This window comes from Bombus bifarius, unplaced genomic scaffold, assembly GCF_011952205.1.
Source record: "Bombus bifarius isolate JDL3187 unplaced genomic scaffold, Bbif_JDL3187 scf7180000007978, whole genome shotgun sequence".
Classification (NCBI taxonomy): domain Eukaryota; kingdom Metazoa; phylum Arthropoda; class Insecta; order Hymenoptera; family Apidae; genus Bombus; species Bombus bifarius.
Genome location: NW_022884363.1, coordinates 4,580,141 through 4,605,244, shown reverse-complemented (window position 1 = coordinate 4,605,244; position 25,104 = coordinate 4,580,141). Strand labels below are relative to the sequence as shown.

At 45.0% G+C, this 25,104-nt stretch overlaps 1 protein-coding gene across 3 annotated transcripts in view; it reads right to left on the bottom strand.

The window, feature by feature from the left end:
- Positions 1-25,104, bottom strand: part of LOC117204452 — a 162,349-nt gene that overhangs the window by 110,449 nt on the left and 26,796 nt on the right. The window contains exon 1 of one of the 3 annotated variants that reach the window (XM_033441860.1): positions 14,051-14,534. The exons of 1 other annotated variant lie outside the window; for it this stretch is intronic. The gene's annotated coding sequence lies outside the window, so the exon portion shown is untranslated. Of the gene's footprint in view, positions 1-14,050; positions 14,535-25,104 lie in introns of those variants that run through there. One more of the 3 variants, XM_033441861.1, reaches the window with a different exon arrangement.

Here is a 25,104-nt window from a genome sequence, read left to right as displayed (position 1 = left end):
GGACCACGGGAAAATATGGTGTTGTGGTATAACGTGAGAAATCCTGGCGAGAGATCTCCTCCGGCCGTGTATCACCGTTGTGTGGCCACCGATCATTTCATGCCTGTTCTACGTCCCGTCACCGAACAACCGGAAAGATTTTGCACCGTTAGGACGTCTTATCGGACGGCGTGTGCATTATTGCATCGATATTTCACGCCACGCTGGGACAACGCCAATAGGGAAAATACCACGTAGAATTCGCCGAGGAAAATGATTCACGGTGCTCGTTACCTTTTGAATGGTAACGCGCCGATGCGTGGGCACGATTGCGCTCCGATACGTGGAGCACTCGTGGTAATTATTCAGGCGCACCATTTCTTTGATCTTTTTAAATTATGGACGTACGAAGCTTTCTTGGAAGATTTGTAGAATTTATAGAACTTTCGATGTCTGTGTAACCTCGTTACACGCATGTATATTTGTCTCACAATGGATTCACTAGGTCTAGAAATTTTTGATCGTGAATTTTAAACAGTTTTAGAAGAAGATTTGAGAAGTTTAATGATTAATGGGATGCTGGAGTCAATAAGATCTGGAGTCCTTATCTTGCATCTACGATATCGAGAACGTTCTAATCTCATGGTCTCTAGAACATCCCCTATTACTCTTGTGACCCTTCCAACCATTGAGAACTCTCGAACTACATAACCTAAGATCGAAGACCACCTAACCCCAAGATCTATAAATCTAGAAACGTCTATATCGAGTTCTATGAATTTTGATTTCTATCGTATGGTAGATAGCCCGACAAATCCTCATCGAATACTATGAATTCAACGGTCGCTATATCGTATTTGATAGACCCAGCGAGATCTCGATCGAATCTACGGACCTCCTATCGATTCCAATATATAAGAACGCCACCATATCGCGCCTGATAAATCGAAATTTATCCGTATCAGCTTTACCCTTTCTATATTCTCCAACAAATATCTTCTCCTTACTGAACAGAGAAAAGAAATGAAGCACGGTAAGAGAATCGAGCTAGCGGCTCTTATAGCGTTCAGATATTCCTTTGTATACCAGAGAAGTATCATCGGAAAGCGAACAGCTCATAATAACTGTCTACTGCGTTTCTTCGATTTTATGGCGCCATTCACGGTGGTATCTCATCCCCCTTTTTACTCCATTGTACGTGTGGCTCAAGAGTATCGAATTTGAACGTTACATTCGCAACAGTGGTGAAGGCGTTCGACTTTTCGCATAATGCTAAAATACGATAACAGCTGTGCCGTGGCTGAAGTGCATTAATAAAATGACATATGAGAGTCCTTGATAACCAGTTTTCACTCGACTCCCGACCACTAATTTTCCCACTTATCATTCTACGCTGCTATGCTGCGACTCCTAATAATCCGTTTCGCCTTGTAATAATGTGATCAATCAGTTGTTTCGACAACGGAGAGCCAGTCGGTAGAGCCCAGAGGGAAAAAAGGTATCGTTTCAATTAGTTCCCTAACGAGACGCCCGAAGGTTCCGAATAAATATAGGACTATCTAGAACAATACCCCATTATATCAGATCGAGTCCCGATATATTAGCTACGGGTTGGAATAAAAAACTGATTAGAATCACACTCCTGCTACTCTAAACGCTGGGCCGGTGTACGCGGTAATACGTAGCCTCGAGCCGGAGGTATCGAACTTGCCTACGTTTTCCGGTTACAAATTAATTTCGAGGCAAGACCCTCGTCGAGGTGAGACCCTCCGCCGTTATAATAGCAAAGGCGGAAAATGTAAATCCTATCGAGACACGGAGCGCGTAGGTGTTACGCGGCATTAATACCCTCTCGCGAGATCTTTCCCCATGCACATGTCTACCGCAACCGATCGCGAGAATAATAACGTGGATTCCTTTTTCGGTCCGACGAGACTCGTAAGCCTTTCATCGCCTCTCCATTAATACGCTAGATCCATTAGTAACGCTACTTCGTTAAAAATCTAATAAACACCCTCGATTCTTTGGTGTTCGTGCGCAACCGAACTATATAAGTGGATAGATCCTGTATATTATCATCTTAGACTACTTGTTCCCCGTTATTTCTGGTTTATAGGTTAATTTGTCGAAACAAGGGAGAACGAATGGTCCGTGTTGAGGTTTTTACAGTCGAAATGTTAGCGAAATTAACGCGCAACCTGCAATTTCACCGACCACTTAAGATCGTAATAATTCTCGCAGCGTGTATTTTAGGTGAATAATCGTGGTAAAATGGATTTATTCTCGCCGTTTAACGATGTCTTTACGCGATTATTACGCGAAGGAGACCGATATTGATTCCCACAAAGCGTAGTTTTCACACAAGAAAGCAACGACGCGCTACGGAGATACGAAATCCCGTGGAATGCCGATCTCACGAGTGCGTTCGTTGCGTAAGTCACTGGATAACGGTACCGTTTCACACCGATAACATCGACGGGGAAAATCGTTTAGTGAAAACCTATCAACCTAATGGCTCGCTTCAGTATTTTATAATCGACATAACCGAGTTGCATTTAGACACTCTATCATTTGAAAACGTACAATATGTCCCCCACAGACCTAAATCTTTCGTTGCCACAACGTTCGCGGCTTTAAATCAATCCCTTTCAAGGTGCTTTGAATCTGAAGCAATAGGTCTACGAACGTCGATACGAAACTTAATTCCACCTTTCCATATCGAAAATCAAGATTTACGTTCATTGATCTCCTAACGTAGCAGGATAATATCCATTTTCTAAACAAATCTTTCCCAACTGCGCCTAACGGTCTCGACAGTAAATCACCCCCTTTCAGACTGTTCAATTTCTCAGTGAACCGAATCGAACACGCGTCGACGCGACTCCAAAATTCCGCACAAAGCCAAGATTTCCTTCTGGCCTTTCATCGATCGGGGCACGCGTTTCCTGCGCGGCGCGTTTGCTCGTGATGCTATACAAACACGGCTGGAACAGACACGCCGCAAATTGCGGAGCGCATACAAAAGGAAAGGTTAAGCCTCGCTGCACATACACGCGTACACGGACACACACGCACCGGCAACAACCATTAAGTGCGTGGGTATATACCCGGGCAACTCGTACTCCCGCACGCGGCCGCCGATAGTTATCGATTCTGCTAATCGACATTAGCATTCCAAATGTCAGTATATACCCGGTATAATCCAAGTACACATGCGGCGGGCACAACACGCGCGTTTGTACACGCGTGCACCGATCGAGGGTAAGTCGTATCGGGAGAAAGTTACGATACAGCCATGGCGCAGGCGTAGGAATACAAGGTACTCCTCGAGCCAGTGGCATGACAGTGCTAAATGGTTCTAACCGCGTTAACGACACACACCGGCTGGATTTTGCCACTCACCCGATCGCTGATCGGGAACGAAGCAGTCTCGCGCTGCGAGACAGATCGCTACCCTCGATGCTCGGCGCATTACATCAATTACGATATGGACGCGAAACTTCAAAGCAGCGGCGAAATTTATCGGTGCACAATGAGACATTAATCCGAGCGTTCGCGATCATTTACATAACTGCCCGGTAATGGCGGCTCGACGTCGGATTGATGCTAATTAAGCTTCAATGGGCATCGATCACCCAACTGATTTTCCTCGATCCAAATCAAGGAAACAATGGAAGCCAAGATGGGATTATGAAATCTGCACAATTTTTTAGTTTGGTTCGTCTCTTTATAGTCGCACGATCTATTTATTCATAAATAGATCGGTATCGATGCAGTATGTACGTCGAATTGTTTTTTTGTAATCTCGGCAACACGTATATTTCCACCTTATAATTAAGATACCAGCATAGGTAAAAATAATATGGACAAGTAGCAATTAAGGACGAGACAGAAATGTCAATTTGATTATCTTTTATGTGTAATTTAAATCAATTTACGCGTTTCCAGTCTTCGTTCGGCAGCGCATAGCAGGCAAATCAGTAGCACCTTACAAATGAAAAACCAGAGCCGATTGATACGACTTTCATCTGGATCGTCGTACATATCTGCCTTAGCTATCTCCGATCAAGTTTCTCGCGTGCAAAAAGTGCAACTAAATTACCAAGAGGAAAGCACTTGGCGATTTGTACTCCTGAACGTTCCCAGGCTGCTTCGTCCATCACGTTTGCTCGTCGATACGAATTTCACGTATACGATGGCGTAAAATAAAACCGCGTCTCCATGCGTTCGTCGCGTGTTCGCCGGCAGGAATGCGGTCGTATCTAGTCCGGAAAACGCGACGCGTGTGGTATAGAATTGGATAAAAGCATCGTTGCTTTTGTATCTGGCTGGCGTAACACGACCTGACGACGAGAGTCGCGATACAATTTCACGCGGTAGCGAAAAATACCTAAGCCACCAAGGAGAAGACAGACGTTCGTGAAATCTCGCGATCAAAGCGGTGGACACGCGATAGAATCCTTGTTCGAGGCGACCCGATTGTGTCAGCTCGAGACGAGCATGCTTCGCAGATTCTTCTAGACGTACCGTTAAGTAACCCCGGTGAAAATAATGAGATCGAGCGAATCTGTTCGAGGCCGACATCAGCTGTTGCGAGTCGAGCGTCGCATCGTCGCCGCTGTGGCGCCGCGGCTATATGATTTGATTCGATCTTGTCCTGTTTCGAGAACAGAATAGCTACGAGTTTGGAATCTGTACGGTTGAGATAGGTCTAATAGTTCGAGTTAGTTAAGGATAATTGGCATAATTAAATAGGATGGAAAGTTTAAAAGTGTAGTTAGTGCGTAGAATTAATTAAATTCATATACTGCCCCTTTCATCCGGTCACAGGCAATAATAACGTTCTCATAAATTTACGAGTCCTTGGTACTCGTTATCCTTGAGAGTAGCATAAACGATATGAGAAAAAATACGTATGTCTAGAACGATTTAGATAATTTTAATATTAACCGACGGTAATTGTCCTGTCGAGAACAAGGTACTATAACAGTAAAGCAAGTAATGATCCTTTTCCTTGGTATCGGCTCAAAATTCCTGTACTCGGCAAACGAGTTAGACCAAGAAATAAACCAAATAACATCATCTCCAACCTACTTGCCTACAAAGTGACTCAAACGCTTCGTACCTAGTACGTATCGGACAGTGAGCGGAAACTGTTTGAATCTTCGCGTAACCTACCGGAACGCTTTCGCAACCGCGACACGTTCGATCGCCAAATTCGTAGCTGCTAGCAAATTCTCTTCCTTTCCAGTCGCTCTTCCCCTTCCTTTCCTTTTACACCGGCCTCGATTTTCGAGCCACCGCTGCTACAATCCACTTTAAAATTCCTCGTACGATATTCAGACCCCTTTGCAAGCTCGTACCTTGGCGATCTCTGGCAAAGCAGACTCGTGTAACATGCGACAAATATCGACAAGCACCCAGTCGTAAACGTCGCGAATTATTGCGACGGTAAATCCCGGTTCGAAGGATAACCGAGCCGTGCAAAGCGGCGATAACGAGCGTTCATGTTTGCTCGTATCGAAATCACGACACAGAATGTAGAATAAAGAGTAGCGAGAGAAGAGAAAAGAGAAAGAATGCCAGGGAGCAACTGGCTCTCGATTCCATCACTGGCTTTATTTACACTGGTTCGAAACCTAAGTCAACAATCAGGCCGAATGGCTGCAAAGGGTATAACAATGCCTGCTTTACCTAGGTATCCCCGTGAATCATGAAAATACTTTTCAGAGGAATTCGACCAACCTACACTGTCGTTCGTCTTGCTTTCATTTTGGACTATAATGCTGTACGAGAATGCAAACAACGCGCAACAGAATATTACCAGAAACCTCAAGCCCGGTCTAATCCATTATCGTTTGGACTTTGAGCACAGAGATGTGTCACACGTGGGCTAATTCCAACCAAGAACAAAATGGACAGACGGAGGGTCTTTTCTAGGTAGAAGACATTCTTTGTATTTCAACGAAGTTCGATAAATGTTTGGTGCAGTGTAAATAGTATCGGATTACTTACATTTTAAATCCTCCAGTGAGTCATAGATGAAAGAAAGACAAGAGGATATCGATATGTAAAGAAGGATATGATTTCGTCCATTATAGTTTATTGTTTGCTGAAAAGTATATCCACGTAATACGAAAGAATAATCGAAACACAAACGATCGAGGCGTTATTGGCAATTCGCTAATCATCTCGGATTCTTCGGGCGAAGAAAGAAAGTCATATGGCAACCGAGATACGCCACGTTGCAATGAAATCGTATAACAAAGCGGTTAAATTTGCCTTGAATTTCTTGCCGCAACGTATTCTCAGATTATTACAGCGCGCGCTATTCCGATCATGCGCCGTTTAACCTGACATTCAGGGAATTGTCTGTCGCAAGTGAACTCGGTTTGCGCAATCTCGCGAGATACGGACAGGAAACATTAGCCTGACGCTATTCTTAATTTCGATACGTTATTGCGGTTATTACGAATCACGATGTTATTAAATACATCATTGGGCAATTGAAAAACACTTTGCAATTCGAAGATGGAATGCTGAGGATGGAAAGGGAAAATGATATCTCGATAACGGTATCGAAAATTTCTTAATGCTCGTCTTGCCGAAAGGATTCAAGAGCAAAAACATTAAACGATCCTGTCGGCGAAATGAAGCGTGACAAATATTTTCGCCAAGAAACCACCGAGCAGATTTCATAGAATCTCCTAATGAATTTATACGGGCTTTCTCGCAAATTCCGATGTTTTTCCATCGATAAAACACATAAAGATACGAACATTTTGTACAAAGTGCACTCTTAAAAATATACAAGTATGGTTTATTATATCTATCTATTAGCAAAGGAATTCTTTTGTACAAATTTATGACCAACTCTGACGAGACAATCGCTATCTATCTCGCAGAAACTGTGTATCTAAGAGGGATTCGAGCGAAACAAGGCAGACTACGAGCTAGTTAACCGTTATCATTGTTTCGTGTACCAAACGTGTCGAATAACAGCACGCTTGGGCGCATCTTGCAGTAACATAGCCGAGCGATCGTTAATTAAAGTAATAATGGTATTATACTCATTTCGAATATAGAAGTCGATGTAGCGGCGTCCACGCATCGTCGCTCAACTATCGAATTCGCGATCCTTCGAACCGCGGGGAAACCAGAAAAAGTAAAATGCGTAATCTTCGCTACTAGATAACAGCTGAAGTGATGAAACACAGTTCTACCAGATGTATCACGACTACCGGAAATCTTATGCTCGGCTACCGTTTGCAACTGTTATCTCCTCTGTGCAACGATCCGATAAAATGATCGATATCGATGAATCTCGATACCGTCTTCGCGAAGAATGCGAGATCCGTAGCATAAATAACAAACGGTTATCTCGAGAAGAAGCGAGGAATTCTTGTTACGAAATCTACGATATAACATAGTACCGACGAATAAAATAAGCCCGATGCAATCACTCGTCGAGCATTCTGATAATCGAGTCTGCAGGACATTGCAGAAAAGTTGGACTCCGTGAGAGGAAGAAAATTGCGAGATGTTAACAGTACGATATTATCGCGACCGACGAAAAATGTTCATGTATCGTAAATGCTATACTATCGCTTGCAATTCACGTTGTGCGATTTCAGGAATCTCGGATTGGTAATAAAGACGGTTTATTATTTGACTTTCTTTTCCTCTATCTGGAATTCTCTCTTTTCTCGGGCTGATTGCTCGACAACGAGTCGGTTAAAACACTGATTGCATATATCGCGATTGGGATTCCGTAAGAGGCGATATACATGGCCTTATTTCAGTCAAGGACTCTCATAATTTTTCGAGATCATCGACTTCGATAAAGTTTGATTTTCTGCCGCGACGCCGGCACTCGGGTTTGCTCGAGCGCGAAACAAACGTGAAAAGAAAGGAACCGGACTCAACGCGTCGCGGTCGCGCGCGAACCGGTGAACGTTTTTAAACCTTATCATTGACCTATCATATGGAAATGAGCAGATAACGTATTGACTATGGAAAGGATAATATTTAACCCGGCCGAGAGAAAAATTCCGAGCCATTGTTGGTTTCCTTTGTCCACGTTTCTGTTCAAGATAGCTTATCTTCTTTGCATTAGCACGAATCCGTGTGTACCTACCATTCTCCACGCCCAATTTTTACGTTTTATCACAAAGCTCTCTAGATAAATATTAAGGATGATGGAGAGTTAGATTAGTTTTAGTACGATCTCGAAAACGGTTAGGTGGCTGGAAGTTTCACTCAGGTCAGAACACCAGTGAATACCCAAGGGTCGTTCATAGTTCGCAGGCGAATCGCTTGCACAATGACCGGTTTGCTTTGTGCGACGTGTCATCGACATTTGCAGAATCGCTCATTGTCGCAAATGACTCGAGCTCCGCGGCACGAATCGTCGGTTCGAGCAAAAGGCACGCAAAGACTATCTCTCCGCTGGAGTCTGTTCCATCGTGTTATCTATTATCGATTATAAATCGCCGTCGCGTTGAACCTGCGGCTAAATCCGAGATGCATCGTCGTCTCGATGCATCGAATACACGGCGTTAAATCGATCGTTCCTTTTCTTGAACACAATGGGAGAAAAGCAACGACGTTGAGCGACGACGAGACTAAATTTAGTTGGACGCCGTGTAAATGGCCGTGAATACTTGGCAGACATCTCAAGGCTCTTTCCGATAACACAAGTCAATCCGGTCGATCAACTTTACTCTAAATTGCCCAGGGAAAATGGAATATAACGGAAATTTGTCTCGTCTCCAGATTAATTCAGGTTGATCCGCACTTTCAAAAGATAACCACGAGGTAGGTTGGAATGACTTGATGCGATAGGAAATCCCGCCACTTAAATGATAATAACAGTCCGGTGTTAATGCATTCCAGAGATTTACCGAGTCGTTCATCATGAATCGCCAATAGTATGCAATAAAGTTGCACGTAGGTAATATCAAAACGCAACAAGTAACAACCGATGGGTTCAAGAGAATCCCATTGCTCGTACACGTTACTTCCTCTCGATCTCCAACCCTCAACCCCATCGATTTCTTAAGATTACGGTTCAATCGTCGATTATAGTTACTCCGGATAGTTGCCTGTGGAGAATGGCTATTGCCTGCCAACAGGAATATTAATGCGAAAGTTATTTGCTAGGCCGATCTTTTCCTTCCTTCCCTCGGTATTCACCGGCTCGTCTACCCATTCCCTTCGTTATCCTACATTACTCCCCGTTTAATCTCTCTTTTTCTCCGAGCGAAGGACATCCGGTTTCGTCGTCCGGCGAGCATCCGCTGCTCTGCTATAGAACAACCGGCCCAGACGTGCGAAACGGTAGGAGGCCGACCGGATAGAGAAACGGCTACGAGAGAAATGCTCGAGATGCTTCGAGATACGCAGGCTAGACCGTCGTCGACCAAGTAAATCGCAGATCGTCGCTTCAGATATCATCATTCAGCAGTTTCGCGTCGCGAGATATCTTCAAGTAGTGACACATCGGCGATATTTTTCGTCCAACGACTCTTTACTCTCGGATTGTTCGCGTCGAAGTGAATCGGTTCAAATAATTGCCGGATCATCGGTCCGAATGACTTCATACTCTTCGTAGGTACCTTAGACGGCTCGACGCGCTAGATAACATAAAGTATTCGAAGTAAATATTAGCGTACTGGATGTACGGTTCGTTTCTTCCGCCTCTGATATCCTGAACCGCCTTTGCGAACGCGATTCTCTAATTGCTCGCTTCGAGCAACGTAATAAAACGCAATGCCCGATTCCTACATTGAGTAACGCACATAGCCGCACGGGCAAATAAACTTCGATTATTATTGTTTCTAGCGTGGGCAATTTACGGTAGAACCGTAGAACAGCGAGCCAGGGATCTGACTTACGTTAGTGGTGCACGATCATTCTTAAGCGTCCGTGGCTTGCTCCGTGCAGAAAAATTCCGTGCCCTCGTATAGTAGTTCCTAGATTAGCAAGTCACTAATGACCCGGCCATTCGTCATGCTACATAATTCTCCTCCCGTGTTTGATACTAATATGAATTCGTAGCAGAGCAGCAAGTCGAACTGCTCCTTCGGGTTTCTACTGCTCACGGATATACCATAATGACCCTCTCGCGGCGTCAAGAACGCCTCGGAGTTAAAACACCGAATATCTCTCGAATTCGTGCGAGTGACCCAGAATATTACTAACTTCGTGAGAAAACTGGAACGTCTTCTAGTCAAACTGGCTTGCCGTTCCAACCGGCAATCGGTGAGAAGAGGTGCGAGCAACGGAGCCACAGACCTATATTTACCGTGACTACCACGAACTCGCGTAATCGGCGAGAGGGAGACCGAAACACCTCCCGCACAGCGTCGTCGAGCCATACGTGCTCTATTAGAGGCAATGGTGTTTCACCTATGCTCCATGCAAACGCTTTTCTTCCATTCGAGACAAAAATTTCTCTATATACGATTCCTATCGAATTCTTTTACCGGATCTACGATTTCCTCTGGAACCTTGACCGATATCCAAGCAGATGCTGCGTCGATTGAAAAATTGCACGCGGCTACTTTGCATAATGTTACTCGAATAATAATGAAGCTGGACGAAACATAATACATTGTGAGACTTAAGGCGAGATTGCATGCAACAGGTGTTGAAATTCAACAAGTACTGCTAGCTATAACGTCATCGCGTTATATCGTTAAATTATTATACATGTGCAACGTGATAAGCTCGGTATTGATCGAATGGTGGCAACTCGTTAGGTGGTAAGCAAAACAGAAACATAGCGAATTAATCAACGGTAATGATCTCGAAATACGACCGACAAGTAATTCCCATAGGTTTAGCCGGGGATAAGAGAATCGTCTTCGCACGTACGTACGTACATCGATACCTACTTATGCTGGTAATTATTACATCAGTCTCGTAGATAATACTTAAAAAACGATTTATCATAAGATTTTTTCGAAAGTTCCAGTGTCATTGAAACAGGAATCGCGCAATGCTCACGAGCTCTCGCGTGAAAACAAAAACGAACAATGGTATGCTATAGTTGTATCGAATCCAGTGCCGTGGTAATTTATATTCGAGCAATCTATTTTCTATCACTCGTCGAGGAAAATTCGTGTGATCGAGATTTATCTAAAATAGAAAGTGAAAGGAATAAGCTTGCGTAATTTGTCTTCCATATATTAACAATTACTGCCAGTGTCATGCTCGTTTCCTATCAATCAAAAATATTCAATGACAGAATCGCAGTTTCACGAGTTCAATGAAATTCGATCGTGAGTAGGAACTTAATTTTATCGAATGATTCCTCGCGGTAGTATTTCCGAGAAAAACTACGTGCGGGTACTCTCGCTTCATTGAAGAATCTCTGAAAGTCAATATGTATCCCGGAAAAAACCTCGCTCTCTGTTACGACCCAACTACGAACTATTTAGTTCGACAATAAGGTTGTCGTAGTGGATACGCAATGAATGTGTGTGCTGTTTACGCCGTGCGTCATGTCTCCTTTCATTTACTAAACTCCTGATCTTTGATGTTGTATCTTCACTATACATTAACACTCGGTTGAATTAGAATTCGCGTGGCACGCTGAATAAGTACACTTAGTACACGTTGTACACAATGACATGTAGCAACGTGTAATACCGAACAAATATTTACTGACGAGCTAGCTAGGAAATCGGGGGGATTCGCGTGAAAACGCGTGTTTGAATTACTAATCGTGCCACGGTATGAATGTCGGTTGACGGCCGTCGAAAGCAAGGCAACTGAAACGTTTCACGAGCGTTTCAAATTCTGATTTTATCTATAAAGAGTGATTTCGTTACCCTACTTTCGTTGCTTTCCATGGCTTAAATATAATCACCATAATAGCCCGCATAAATTCCCTCCAAGTCAAAATTTTCATTTACTCGTGATAGCAAACTTGGTAGACACACGATGAGCAAAAACAACCTGTTTGGGTGTTTCAGGGTAAAACAACTCCTGATAAACAAGAAGCATGGAACTCAAAGCGTCAGACACGAGGCGAATAGACGAACTTTCACTTTAATTCGCTGACGAGAGGTCGCGACCTCGGTCGATTCGACCTGATCGATATATAAGTCAATGGTATTTTAACAAGGATCACATTCGGGTATCCGGCATAGCTCTGCTTATTCATTCAACTTTTGCCCGAGACCGTAATTAACAAGCGTAGGTAGGTACGTTGATATCGATGGCCGGTAGCACGTGAGGTTCCTCATACGGCAGGATCCTTCTGTCCTTAAAGCTGGTCATGATTCATTCATGAGGCGAGTCTTCAATTGCAATCAACAACCAGGGAAACGAGCACAACCGTAGGCAAGTTTCGCGATACTCGATGTCAATTTCTCGCTACATCCTTTCCAGAAACAAGTATTAGCATCAAGGTCGTCGAAATTACTGGACGAATATTTCTATTCAATTGCGGTAACTAATTCTATTAGGACTGACAATGACATATTGTACGGGCTTAATTATTCGATTTTCAGATCTGAATGATAGAGTCGAACGAAAAACAGAGATAGGACCTGGGCGGTGTTATTTCATCGATTCGTGTTGCTTCAGGCAGATCGTACGAAAAAGTATCGTGTCGAAAGGCCGGGGAAGGAAGCGGCTTCGACCTTCGACGACGCGAAGAAGAAACAACCCACGGATTTATCGACGTAAAGGTCAAGGCACTCGAGAGTATATGTATATCGAGTCGATGTCAAGGCCGACGTACTCGCCGAACGATACAACGCCGTGCGCGTGTATATTTTTCATTGGAAAATCGGTTGGTTCAAGGTTTACGAACTGATGAGTCAGAAAGGAAGAAAATAAAATAATGAAAGAAAGAGAAAAAAATTATGAGATAAAAGCTAGGAATTTTACGAGTGCGAATGAAAATATAGGGCTACAGGGGCATATATGTGTAGTTAAATGATTAAATAGTCGCCATCCTACAAACAATCCATTCGCAATATACAAACTATAGGTATATTAAAAACATTCCCATATCAGACGTAAATTCCTTCTTTCAACCTTCACGTTTGACTCACTGTCCAAACACGAGATATCCTACGCACTTTAACCAGCACATCAACAAATAGACCCAAAACGCTTCACCAAGACTGATGCTACTTACTAACACATTTTCCATACACGCGAATACGAAAATTGCTATTGAACGTATAAATAAAACGAGGTAACGGGAGAACATGCAATCTTCCTAGTGGAAAGCAATTCGAAAGAACAATGTGCCATGCGGAAAATGGTCGAGGTCCGTGTGTGAGAAAAATTCTCTGAGAATGTTTAGCGTGCTGTTAATGGTGAGTACATACAATCGGGGATGCGCGCACTTCGTGTCTAGATATCCCGTTGCGAGCTCGTTCCTGCCGCCGCTGTTGAGGCTGTTGCTCGCGAGCAACACACAAATACCGAAGATCCGGTAAGGATCGTTATCTCTCGAGCTTGCCCGTGCAAACGAAAGAAATGCGACCCGTTAAAATACGCGGCGATTCGTTCCTTCTCACCGTGTGAGAATTACGACGTGATGCGCGCGCATCGTACGCCATGCTCGATTTTTCGCAAATGATTACGTTCGAAAAGCAACGTGATTATGAGTAAGATGAGTGTTTACGATGATAACGTGATCGAAGCCCAGTGACAGTACGTTTAATTTTGTTCGATCGACGCGATCGAGGTAACAATTACGAAGCTATTATGTAACGATCGTATAATTTTCGTTTGCACGTGGAACAACTTCGACTCTCGGTTTCGAAAGGAAAAAGGAGAACGCAACCCGTACAATGCTCAAGGGGAACGAGGATCAACCATGCAGGTGTACGAGTAGAACATAACGCCAGGTACCCTGTTCCGCTTTCCACAAGAAATGCAAGAAACAACAACTCCGACGAGTCGAGGTCGCCTAGAGCGTCTCGGGTTCGCAAGCCCATGGAATCCGAGGGGATCGTAGCCGTCGTCGTATTCTATGCCACCTGGCAGCGAACTGACAGCTGGTGAAGACCGACGAAATATAAAAATGAAAACAAATAGATACCTGTAAGTTGGCAGATTCCCACCTGTTGATTCAGCGTCGACTAGGTTTTCTTGCGGTTGCTACGCGCGGGCCCGGTTCCAACGGACAAGCGATATCCAGGATGACGACCGGTCGTGGTTCGTAGAAGGCACACAGAGTAAGTCGGAGAGAGAGGTTAGAACGATCGGTAATACCGTGAGAGCGACAGAGACCGAACGAGCACATCCACTGTTACACGCACAGCACGTTAACGCGCCGGCTGAATCCTGCCCCGCTTTACACCACGTGCGAGATCTTTCGTTAATAATAATCGACCGATAAAACGATCGTGTTGTCACGGTGACATCGTCGCGGGGGCAGGTATAACGTTAATGCGCGAACAAGCGTCTTTCTTAGCGTCTCGTGACGACGACAGAAAGGACACCGTCATTCCACCGTCGAGTTTGGAACGAGGAGCGTTCCACGATCCACTCCGCACGAGCGCTGATACACGACTGTAGCCGAAGTTGCACGACAGCATGACCGAGCAGAGGGGCCGAGAAACGGCGAACGAAGCCGAGTCGGCTCGACTCTGACCGATCGCGGCCGAACCCACAAGATGGAATGCACGCGGACGGAAATCAGGCGGGATCGGAATCGGGATCGAGCTTGGGTTTGCGCTCGGGCTCTCGGGTTTGGGCTCGGACTCTCCGGTTCGAAGCCGATCCAAGGCAAACGACCGCTCTACCCCGCTTCTTTCGTTCCTCCGCGCCGTACAGCCCCCACCGGCTGGTATAATCTATGTCTATTATCCTCCTCTCTGTGTTTCTTTATTCCCTATATACCGGCATCTTTGTCCCCCATCTTCCTCTCTCGTCCGTAATGTTGATTTTCTAGTTTGTTGTAATATTCGCCATGCGAAATTCGCGGTCGAGATAGACGGTAATTAACGTGCTGTTGCATCCAGACTGGTATAGCGACCTTTTTTTTTTGCAATTTTCTAGTTTTTAATCATTCAGTTGATTCCCTTGAAATCGAGAACAAATTAAACCGAAGTTCGATTTCTTTCCGATTCATCGTCGCATTTGATAATTCTCAGCTTGACGATTGGTCTCTATCGAAGTCGTCGAAGAAGTGAAAGCAATTTATCGCGATGACGTTTTCACTCGCGATGTGGGTGTAGCGCAATTGTTAAAAAAGAAAGAACAGATAAAAAAGACGCCTGAAAGTTTCTTTTCGTGCGACGTTTGTTTTGTCGTGCAACCCGTGTCTCATTTACATATCCCGGAATGTGAAATTGAAGATGATAAATAAGAGCAAAAGTCTTTTAATGGCAAAACCCGGTACCAAGGTGCGGGATGAGACGTATAAAAATTCGTGGCGTATCGCGTACGCGAGGCGATACATTTCTTTTCCGTCAAATCGAATGTTATCGTTAATCACATCGGATTGCCGCGACGAAGATAAAGTGGCTCCCTGACGAATTTACATTAGCGCACGGCGGCGATGTCGTCGAGAGATCCAGTCTTGCAATTAGAACGCTCGCTCTTAAAATCCATACGATGATATCGGAATTACGCGGCAAACCTTTTAATCCAACACTCTGTGATAATATGTTAATATTTCAAGGACTGAAGGAAGTCAACTTAACCTCCATACGGGTTGTACCGGTTCGCAGAGGAAGAAAGTTCCGTCGCGTTCTGATGAATCTTCTAAGCGCAGGTGTTGTTTATTCTTCGAAATTGTTCCACGTGGGCGGTAATATTTCTAGAACGCACACCAGCCAGCTTTATTTAGATCTAATCTCGTAATCGTGTCATTAAGGCCTTTTCTCGCGCGTTTCACTTCTTCGCAGGTTTCTTGACACCATTCGGTCCGGTGAACGATGGCAGTAAAACGAAATTCAATGATAACGGATTACCGTTCCTGTAGATACACCCGAATGTTTATCGTGGACATCGGTGGTCCTTCCACAAAGAAATGTACATTCTCGATACCATAAAACTCGTGGCGAGTTCTCTCGCTTCCTTCACCCACGCGGCCTCTGTCCCATAAAATGTGACTAAAACGCGGCATACCCGCGCGTTTATTACATGTTTATGAGTATACTTACATAATGCTGTCCGTGTACGTTTCAGTTCGGCGAGACTTTACGGGTCGGCCATGCCGTTTACCAATGTAACGTAAAAATTGCGATTTCGTATTTTCGAGTGACACGCACGATTCGAAATACACTCTTGTCCGCTAATGAATATTTGATATCCATTTTAAGTCTCCCAAATCTTCCGTCCCTTCCTTCCAAAGAAGTCACAAAGGAAGAAAAATCGTAATTTAATTCGAACAATGATCGATTCCTGTATACTTTTCGTAGAAAGTTTATGAACGCTGCTGCACTCCCACGTATTCAACATTCCTCTTGTTCTTGACCAGTTTGAAAATAAACAGGCGTCCGTGCGCTCCAAGTCACACACGAGCCACTGCGCATACCACCGTGCCACGTTCAGTAAGACGCTCCATCGTTTCATCGTCTTGCTGACCATCTGCCTTGCCTTTTGTCAAGGACAACGTTCACCATACCACTGCTTGGAAGTTGAGTTAATGATCGCTGCCATTAAACTATTCCTAAATACCCGAGAGCACGGCAGATGATCGACTACCAATTGCGTTTACTCTCGGTGACGACCATCGAACAGAACGCGGCGTCCTGCTCATGAACGCGCCGCAGCTCGCTTGTTGCTCTGTTAGGCTCTCTGTCGCGAAAGAAAGCGAAGGTATGCGCAACCCGCGTGTCACTGTCTGCTTGTATTTAAATTGCTGTGCCACGTATCGATCCGCGGCATTGTCTGTTCGTCACGATACGTGTCACGCACGTGGCTGCCTGTTTCCGATCGTCGACTGGCTCCGACTAGAAGCACCGCGGAGAACACATCGGAGACATAGTTTTCTCGTTAATCACCATGATTACGCTATTTTCTCGTGGCGCAATCCCCACGGAAAGGCGCTTTTGTGTCCTGATGACCGGATCAACTGCCTCCGTTCCGATGCTACAGACCCGCGATTGCTAAATTCGGGATCTTCTCTCTAGGATTGTGCAATGTGACCTACATCGAATGGATTTCGAGATTGCATCATTTGAGAAACTGGGTCGAAGATTATTACAAGAACTTTCTCGTCTTTCTCATATTTGGAGCAATCAGGATCGAATTTCAGAAAGAAATCTCGAATCTAAAGTAGAAATGACCGTTCTTCGTACACTGACACCACGTAGATACTCCGAAAAGGTGATTTAGAGTAGACACGCGAGGAGATCGTAATTTCTATCAATTTAACTAACAGGCGAGGAATTACCAAAAATAAAATCACATTCGCTGCGTGATTTATCGATCGTTTCATTTTATCCGAATTATCATTCCCCCGCGTCAAGTCCTCGTTTGCCGCTGCGCGAACCGTCTAATCTCCGCAACGCTGGTATTGTTATTTTGACACCCATTAAACGTCAATCTTTCCCTGGCAATTTGCCAGTTGTGACAGCCTCTTTGTGTTTCGCTATTTTTCGCGGCAATCGTACTTACACTCGCGACGCGCCACCCGGTACAGCTGTTGTTACGACATCGGTCACTCGGTATCTAATCGCGTTAAATTAATCCTATTCTTCATGGACCGATCGCGGGAACGATGTGGTATAATTTTAATAGCTATAAATCAAGGAACGCGTATATTTTACCGCTATTTTTAACGGAGGGAAAAAAGGGAAAAAGGCGGCGTGGCAGAAGAGGAGAAAGAGAAAGCACACGTGCAGGCTCGGTGGCGCTGATTGCGAGAGGCACGCAACAATCGCTGCAATTGACCGCGTAATAGAAACGCGTTATGCAGTCTACGGTAGGGGCCGGTAGGATACCGGTCGACCTTGAGAATGGACATGATTCCTTAACGCGCGTTTTCCCTTTTACGGTTGGGTTCCGCGTTCGCGTAATTGCCGCACTATATTGCTCGATTCGCAAAATTTCAGTGGCCCGTATCGCCGAAACGTTAATCGCCTTGTTTCTCCCACCGACCAGTCACGTTCCACCGAAACAACGCTGCAACGGTATAATTTACCGTGATATCGTTCTGTTTCGGCAACTTTGCGCCTGCGTGAAAGCAAACGGTAACTTTTAAAGTTCCGCTCACTTACGACTTGTGTACATCGTTATTCCAGTTGGTCGAACTCGGCCACCCTTCGTAATCTCATTGCGAGAACAACGAAGCAATCGTGACAGATCGATCGTCCCACTTTGTGCCTGAATACGCGAGACACAAAGATACAGTGCAAATATATCGTAAAATCTACGTGAATCCAAAGAATTTCGTGATGTCATGAATAAAGCACGATGAAGTCCAAGAAGAATTCTTTAATCGATCTAGGGTGAGGTGGCGCGACAGCAACAAAGGGATCCATCGGGATCTGTTACCGTGTACTTTTTATGATAAATAGATGAAAGTCCATACCGTAGACCCGGCCGTGCAACGAACGGCATGTATGCTAACTAAATGCAAATACATCAGATCTGCATAATCTGCCACGGAACTTTTCCCTGTGTTTCGCATACCGTTGTCTTTGACCAGCCACTCAGCTTACGCGTTTCGTTCGACGTGCCCTTCCTTGCTGGTAAGGTTCGACACCGACAAAATACCAGCATTCGGACACAAACCAGTTTTTCCGTCAGTGTTCCGGAAACGGTCACGACAGAGTCACAAATCCGGCGAGAAATGGGAAGAGATTTATAACTCGAATCCCTGTGTGCGACGTTATCTGTGCTTCGAAGAAAAGAGGGAGACTTTCTGGGAAGATGCACATGGGTGACGGTAGCCCCAGGTATACGAGACGGTGCGAAAGTGGAATCTTTAAGGAGGCAAGAGGAAAAGAATTTCCTTGGAGTATCGGTTGGATCCACGTTAGCAGGTAGTCGACGATGAATACGAATTCTAACGGTCCGCAGAGGGGACACACGGTCGACGCTTAAGAATTAGCAAGTGCAACGGTGAGATGCTGGCGCTACTTTCGTTACGATAAATAATGGAGGATAATTTTCCACGAGTAAAAACGAATATTCACTGCAGATGTTACAACGTATCGAGTATTATGCTCGTTAAATGATTTACAGACAAGGGGCGCGTTCGCGATTAACGGTCAACGAGCCGTCGATTCGTGAATGACGGGTATAAATAATCGTCCGATCAAGCATGTTCGAGCCCAGATTTACCGTGATTTATCTTTCTACGCGTCCCGGCCTTTTGCATATAACTTTCCGCTGGATTGTAGGGTAGCTTAATTGACACGTCATCTCTTTTCTTTTTCCACGGACGACCATTCGTCTTACCTTCCATCCAGCGTTGGCCTTAAATCAATTCCAGCTACGGACAAATTACCAAAAAGAATTAATGGTTTCAACGCCGGTCCTAATTGGCCCGAAATCATGCGAACGAGATTCGAGCGCGATGTTCAAACTTTATTCCCGATCGATGACCATGCCCTTTGGATATAAACAGCAGGAGATCCACCCTTGTCTGATTTTATCTGACCAACCAAAGTACGTTCTACGCCCACGTGAAATTAATAGGCGCGATTCTTTTCCGGGATTCGCTAGGGAGCGAGCTTAACGCGTGAGCGTACGGATAACCTTTAGAATATTTTAAATAATCCCGTTCCCGAGTAGGTGGACGAATGAATGAATGAAACTACCCACACGCTGACAATGAAGCGCTTTTGCTAATCTAAAGCTAACTCATCGCCGAATGTAATGGCGATTATGAAACTCCCGCTACAAAGTTGCTTCGCGAACTCGAACGAGTCAAGATATATGGTCCGCGTTGTCAAGGAAACTCGAGAACTTAGAAAATTGAGCAAGATACAATATGAATTTTAGATTACTTCACGGAACATTCGACTTCTATTAGTTAACTGTTCCGAAGGCGGATTTTTAATATTCGAATGAAGGCTTTGTGATCGTTTTACATCGGGGGAAAGGTAGATACGTGTTACGAGATATAGAAATCACTGTGCGTGTAATATCATTTCAGGATTATCGTTTAATTAACAAAGTGAACAGCGGTCCAAAGCGTTTACAGGGAGAGAGTTAGTATTCTCTCCAGCAATCAATTTATAACAAGTTTTCTACTTTCGTATCGCATGCGCAGAAAGAAAAGAGTGCTGAAAACTTTGAAATTAGTTACATGCAAGCGATATCTTCGACGTGACGCCACAAGCTAGCAGGAAAACCACGTCACGCGTGCGACGAAACATAAATCTGCTAGAAATTTTCATGCAGTTTCATTTTTCTTGCACATTCGCGATTCTATAATTAATTAATACGATTCTCAATGGGAAAACTTGTCGCCGAGTGGACGGAGAAAAAATTTCAAGAGATTAATACGTAGTCGTGATCATATCGACGTATCGATCTTGAAATCTTTGTGGGCGGTCTGACACGACCGATCAAATTAATACGATTCCAAAGAGAATACGAAACTTCATTCGAATGCAGTGAGAAAGGTGATAAATTGCTTACGAGGTAAGCGAGACAGTTACATGGGTGTACAATGTAAGAAATCAGATGACTAGATTGAATTCTATAAATAGCGAAACTTTTTCTTCTACAATCGATTTCCGTTTTAACATAAATTTTTATTAGAAGTAATTGTTGTTTTTCTACGGATATGTCGCGCGCAACTGCTGACTTTTCTTGATCTTCTGTTTCTTTGGGTGATACAATTCAATCTCCTGCTTTATCAGTTCGATCTTGGCTTTCAGTTCTTTTTTCATCGTTATCATTTTCTGCATTTCCATCAACTCTTGCCTAAATAAAAACTCAGTGACATCGATCGAGTAAAAACGTTTCACGTTCCATAGAGAATGCTTACTGAGCCACTAGGAGTCCAGCAGAAGTGCTTCTCTCGTTCAAAGTCTCTCGTATCTCATTGAGCGCCACGTGAGCATTGTTTACGCGTTCCCGAATTTTAGTGTTCTCTTCGCGTTTTCGATCGAGATTCTTTTGCTCGAATTCTATGTCCTCCGCTATGCATACCTCTTTTTCCTTGTATTGAGCTACGCCATTTACTGTTTCTGCGATTCTGATCGAAATGTCACGAGAAAAATCATCTAAAATATAACGTAGTTCATACAGACGTACTTGATTCGAAGCCTTTCTAATTCACGGTCTCTTTCATCCAATCTGTCCTTGTAGCCACAATTGGCGATGTGAAGCGCCTCGTAATCCATCGTAGTCATTCCTTCTCCTAAAGTTTCAGCGATTTTAAGATGCATATTCAAATCGTCGAGACGATGTTGAAGAAACACGTAGCTCTGACGATCTCTGGCCAAGATCAAACGTCGTGTAGTCTGATAAAAAAGGTTCGGAAATTATCGTTGATTTAAAAAGAATGAATAATTGGTAGTAAGTAAAAACACCTGTCGACGTATCAGATTGTCCATCATCTTCTCCGTGAGTTTCCTGCCAGTTTTCGAGAAGACTAAGCCAACAGATACTTCTTTCTGACGGTTGAGAAACAGTCCGAAGATTCGATCATCCTCCTCTTTGAGCGTCGTAACCTTTTGCGTGTAATTCTGCATCTCGTATGTCAATTCCGCCTCCCGAGTCAATATCTCGTCGACCTGCATCTTGTATTCGCGCAGCGCTTCCTTGTATATCTCTTCCATTTGTTCGCGGGTCTTTGTGGAATCCGAGGGTGTCATACGTTGTTGAGTCTATCCGAACGATCGCTTATGCAACAAGAGGTCAAACTCGGGCGCCATTGTTCTTTCGCCAAAAGGGGCACTTATGTAATATGGAATGTAAAGCATCGAAAATGATGAATCTGAGTATTGTAGCCTGACCTTCTTCATATTTCGAGTGACCCATATTTCCAACAGCCTATTTTTCCTTCTCAGATTGGATCTTTCGGATAGTAATTCTCTCAATTTGTCGATAATCGTTTCACGTTCAGCCGGACTCTAGAAAAGAAATGTTAGGAACCTTTTTGTCATTTATTTCTTCTGCACTTACAATGCATCGATCATATTGTGTGCAAATATCCGGATCAAAAGTAGAAATACTGCGAGCAGCTAGGCACTTACAAGGATAACGACGGTTTATGCGCACCTCTATAGGTATCTCGGCAAACACGTGTTCAGATTCTACCGGACTCGGCGCTTCCTCTATAACCTTTTCCTCGATGGTAGAAACCGTCGTGGAAAGCGACATCTCCTCCTCTTCACCTACTTCTTTCTCCTCGTGAAATTCTTCCTCCTCGTACCTATCATCTTCGAACAGATCCGTAATAACATTCCACGCGGGCTCTATTTCTTTTTCTGATTCCCTCTCCTCGCTTCGAGCTTCTTCCTCTTCCCTTTCTAACCCAAAATCTTCCAAAGAATAAGACACATCGAACTTATATTGTGTGATCTAACGAAAGAAATTGAAGGAATTAATCGTTCCAGGTGAAAGAGGTTCGTAAGAATCAGAACGGTGTTTGATATCTCATCGACGCCTTCTAGATTTAAATACCTTGTCTTCGTCGTATTCTAACGCAACGCTAAAGTTTTCTCTCTGCGGGGGTGGCGTCATGTTTCGGATAATCGAGGGACACGGGCACAGAAATTCAGCGTGTACGTAATTGGAGACGTTGCAACGTCGAGACGAGAGGGATGGGCAAACGTGGCACCTGAACGTAAGTGAATACGGAGGAAGGAAACAGCTGCGGGACGAAGAAAACAGTCGAACGAATTCGCCGTAGCTGGATCGACGCCTCCTCGAGAAGGCCTCGAGCAGCATGCAGTCGACCTTGAAGATCGAAGATGATCTTCCCTCTCGAGAGCGCGCTGGCGCGCGTATACGGTGTTGCTTGTTTAACTGCTCGCGCTGGTCTCGCGTCGGAGAAATGCTTGGGAGGAAAAGTTCCTCGCGGGACGTCGATTAAACCGCTGCGAGCTACCGGACACCGTCAGTGCGGATGCACCGCGCATCCTGCGGTGTGCAGGCTACGATTTCATCTCTCTATGTGCTTTATTCCACGCTGCCACGGTCTCCATGCTGATGTATGAAAAGTTTATTTATGGGAGACGTGGCTCGTTCGATCACGCGAGAACCGCGTGACGGTGGAACACAACGAGCTGAAACCCGACTATCATTCTGTTCGTCGGACGTTAAACGGCCAGGAATTAATAACCGGCGCATACGTGGCAAAAAATCTGGAAAGGTACGACCACGCCGGGCGTTGTTCTCGCCTTTGTCGTTTATCGTTTCTCCTTTCTCTACCTCAGTTTGTTTTCGCGGTTCTCGCGTACACGTAGAGGAAAACGTAGACACGATTGTTCGAAGCTAACAACTCTCTCGAGAGAGAGCTCGAACGGAACGAGCCACCCAGCGCAAGCTCGGATTCAGTTTCCCTTGATTTACCAGGCCCACTTGGATTTCTGCGCTTCGAACAATTTATCGTATAGGATCTTTCCCTATTTTAATCGGGGAATCTGCGCTCGGCTGATAAATTGCCGCGTTTGATTTCCCGAGTTCAGATTTCACCGACGATACGAGAATAACAGTAGTAACGGTGATTTGTCTTGGTCACTGTCGGTTGGCCGAATCGCCGATTACCATCTTCCTTCTGCCCTTCGTACTCGAAAAACTAAATCGCTCTAAGGTTCTTTACGGGTGTACCTTTCGCTTTTAATAATCTCGTAACAGTGCGTTTACGCTTCACCGGGGAAAATATGCGGAATAACGAAAAGGTGCGTGCATTCGACCAATACTGGTCTTTGCTTTACGAACGGCCCTACGGGGATTAGATCTCGTGAAAACGAAGAAAGAGGAACGAGGCAACCTGGCAAGTGAACAAGAGACAGAGACGGAGAGTGGGGTACTTGAGGCCGCGTGGGCCGCCAAGACTGCATTCCTGTAGGATCAAGGATCCCTGCTTGAGTCGCGTATGTGTAAGTACCTTCTGTGTACGTGTCTCTGTACTCAGTCTGTACTGGTGTAACTATGTACTTGTGTCTCGATGCCAGGCCGTATGCACGAGCACACGATTACACTCGGACTCCCCCTCAAGAGCGCGCACACATACGCAGTTAGTGCGCGAATGGTCGCAGAGGGTCGTCGTTGTGGCCATGGTTCGATTGTCAAGTATCGAATCCCCGCGGCTTTTTTCCCTGCCACGATATACATGCCTCGGTGTGCAGTAGGAAGAAGAAACAAGTTTTTACATCCCGATGACACTGACGTACCAATTTCCTGAGTTCCAGTTCCCGAATCTTTATAGCCGGCGGACAGGCCGCGACAAAATTTATTGGTCGCTCCGGCGAACGTTTCGTGCGCTGCCAGTACACACGCAACGACTGCGCGGCCAGCTGCCCAGGATCGAGACCGAAAAGAAACGGACGCGTACACGCTCGATGGATCGATCGTTTTAATAAGAACCGTACGATCGACTCTCATCCCGGGGTCTTGTAAAAATGCCACGCTGCTCGCTATCAATAGCCGCCGTCGGAGGAATTCAGAAAATGTCACACGGAGGCAGAACGAGTCGTAGGAGTTGTAGCCAGTGTTTCAAGAAAGCGACAACGTCTTCGAAAGGAATCGAAGGTGGAGAGGAAAAAAGCTGCTCGAAACGGAGAGAACAAGCTTGTTGGCGAGCCAATGACGAACGTGCTTTGACCGGTGTTTAACGAGTTAAGTCACGAGAACGCTCTAAGGACCCCTCAAGGACGATCATCGAAAATAGTGGCTGCTTTTCCATATTTCGCGTGATCGGTGCACGGGTCTGCGCGCGTGGTAAGAGTGGCAGAGGTCGTACGCTCTCGCGCACATCCCAAGCCGTTCGTTGGCCTTTCCACGGATTTGATTTCCTTTCAAATCGACGCCGTATTCCTGGCTCGTCCATGCAGGCTGCGCCGATGGAAACTGGACTGACTGGGTTTAACGGCGCGTCTTTAAGCTCATGTCGGTGCCGGTCGTACGCACGTTGTGCGTGCACGCGTGTACCCGTGTGGCCGAGTGCGCCACCGCGCGCTCTTCTACAAGAGAAGGAGACCGCCGCGAACGCTGGAAGAACGTGTGTGCCAG